This window comes from Notothenia coriiceps, unplaced genomic scaffold (assembly GCF_000735185.1).
Source record: "Notothenia coriiceps isolate Sejong01 unplaced genomic scaffold, NC01 NC01_scaffold00007395, whole genome shotgun sequence".
Taxonomy (NCBI): domain Eukaryota; kingdom Metazoa; phylum Chordata; class Actinopteri; order Perciformes; family Nototheniidae; genus Notothenia; species Notothenia coriiceps.
Genome location: NW_011340096.1, coordinates 87,374 through 90,585, shown reverse-complemented (window position 1 = coordinate 90,585; position 3,212 = coordinate 87,374).

Sequence of the window (3,212 nt, the reverse complement as noted above, 5' to 3'; positions counted from 1 at the left end):
GTCCTCCTTCTGGGCCTGGCTCCAGAAGGGGACCCCGGGCTTCCTCCGGGCCGGGTATCCTCACTTCGTGTGTCGTCTTTCATGAGGTCTTCTGAACCAATCTTAGTCTGACCCCTTGCCTGAGACCAATTTGCCATGGGAGACCCTACCAGGAACACAAGGTTCCAGACAACACAGCCCCCAGGTTCATCAGGGCACACAAACCTCTCTACCACGGTAAGGTGCTGGTTCTTCAGAGAGGTGAATTAAATAGATGTTTTTCTGGCACAACATGCAGTGGGTTACATAATCAAAGGTAGTTTAAGTACTAGAAAAGGTAGCAAGCCCTCATTGTACAATTACCGATAAATTCCTGTATTCAAAATCAGACTCAAGTTAAAGTATAAAAGTAGTAACATCAAAATATACCTGAAAGTACCAACACTTACAGTTCTTCTCGATTGCTAACACACTTTTTTTTTAATTGCTCAGTTTCTCAGAACACTAAACACAATTCACAAAACCACACACCCAAAATGCAAAACACCTAATTTCTCCTGCTAAGTGAAGAACTGCGCTCAAAACTACATAAACACTTACCAAATGCAAACTTTTGCACCACATACAACACACTTCATTCATAATACTAGATGGTTTGACCACCCAGCATCATCTAAAGCACTTTCATCTGTTATGGTCTATGCTCTGTACATAGAGGGTTCTGCAGAGAAAGATTGCTGGAGTATACAGAAATACCCTAAATGAAGAAATACAAATGAGTTGTTGAAAAAAATCACATTTTATTCAAAAATAACATTGTGCAAGTGTCCGGATTACAGAGGCAACAGTAAATCGGCTTAGATTAGGCTGAACCCTCCGTCTAGCCTCTTTCATCATCAAACCATGGTTAATAACATTTCATTTCTTTCTCCTCCTCTCGCTCTCAGCCCAGCTCTTCCTCTTCCTCTTCCTCTTGCTCTTGCTCTCTTTTTCCATGTTGGCTTCCATTGTTGCTGTAAGAAAGTACTCACCTGTGGTCTTTTTATAGTGCTAACATCCTGATTGATGAGCCAACAATGATGTTATCAGGTGGTTGGTAAGGTGGAACGTGTTTCTTGATCATTGGTCCATGTGTGAGGCATTTTGAATATCAGTGTTATGTATGTGCTAGCACGTGACTTTATGTCTTACGTGGAGAAACGTGTTCAGTGGTTTGCAAAAAGTGCCATGTTCATTTGCAAATTGTGTGTAAAGCTGAAAACGTGTTTTGGAGATTTGAGCCGATGTTTTGCTCTTTGAGTGTCAGTTAAAATAATTGTGCCTTATGTATAATGTTAGTGTGTTAGCAATCGAGAAAAACTGTAAAGTACCTATTCTGCATCATGGCCCATTTCAGAATCATTTATATTATATTGCTAGATTATAAATATGAATGCATTAATGTGTTCATCACAGTTGGTAAATGTGGAGCTCATTTTAATAGATTTATATTCTGCTGATGGATATATTAACCTTAATGATATATCCATGTTCATTTTTTTGTTAATTTTGTGTAAGCTAAAAATCTGAAAGTGTAAAGTAACTGAAGCTTTCACATAAATGTAGTGGGGTGAAAAGTACAATATAGGTTTCCAATGTGTAGTGGTGTAGAAGTCCAAGGTAAGGGTAGCAATAGATTTAAAAAAAAAATTCACTCAATTACAATACTTGAGTAAATGTACTTACTTACTTTTAACCACTGAACATAATGAAACTTCATTTATCTCTAATATGTTATTTTTTCGTATGGAAGGGATTTTGGCACTCATCAGAGTTCATTTATGAGTTAATGATCCCTCACATACTGTAAGGTAGGAATCAACATCCTGCTAAAGAATTACTAAGACACGTCACTGTATAACTATTTAAATCTGTTTAATGTACATATTCTTATGTTTGACTTGTGTATTTGACATGTTACTTTTCTCTGTTTGCTCTCCTCCTTGTCTGGCCCAGGGGAAGACTCGTGGAGGGTTCTTTCATCCCGGCAGTGAAGACCAGAGCCTGTCAAAACCTCAGCTGAGTCCAGCAGGCTCTCTGTGGTCTGCTCTCACTCCCAGCGTGGCAGGGCTGCAGCAGAGAGACCACTGAGGAATATGATATCCTTGTGGAAAACACAACCAAACCTAAGGTGAGATGAAGAGAGGATATGAAGTGTTTCAGGAGAGGTGTTAACATCTCTGTTATCCTCTGGAATTATCACGTAAAATATGGAATGATATCTTGTGTTTAGAAAGATATGTAAAGAAAACAGTGCATTTGCGAAGTAAAACTGTGGTAGTTAAAACTATGTTCTCATTAACATGATCTCAGTAAGATTAAAGGAATCGTGAAATGTTTTTGAGAAATACAGTTATTTTATTTCTCTCTGAAGGTTTCCATTGTGAAGCGCATTCTAACCCTCAACCAGTGTGTTATCAGTTAATGAAAGTAGTCGTAACATTTTGGTGGACTAAACATGTTTTTGTTTAGTATTCTGTTGTACACAACTTCACCCTCTTGTGTGTATTCTATGTGGCTATTACTTAAACTTGAAGTTTCAAAACCACAACTAATGGATGATATCACAGTAACGTACACATCTTTTATACATTCTATCCTTTACAGTTTTTCTCGATTGCTAACACACATTTTTTTTTTAATTGCTCAGTTTCTCAGAACACTAAACACAATTCACAAAACCACACACCCAAAGTGCAAAACTCCTCATTTCTCCTGCTAAATGAAGAACTGCACTCAAAACTACATAAACACTTACCAAATGCAAACTTTTGCACTAAATATAACACACTTCATTCATAATACTGGATTGTTTGACCACCCAACTAAACACTGCTGAGCACAATCTAAAGCACTTTCATCTGTTATGGGCTATGCTCTGTACATAGAGGGTTCTGCAGAGAAAGATTGCTTGAGTTTACAGAAATACAGTAAATGAAGAAATACAAATGAGTTGTTGAAAAAAAATCACATTTTATTCAAAAATAACATTGTGCAACATGCATCTCAGCACATAGTTACTATGCTTCAGATCTCTCTAAGTATGATGCATTGTTTGCCAAAACCCAGTTAGTAACTGCTGCTTCCTGTGCCTCATTGGAAATCCTTAGCCTTCCACCTGCACCTCTTCTTTTCTCAGTCCTTCAGATATACAACAAAGATAAAGTGGTTGGTCAGTGTCTGTGTTGCATAAA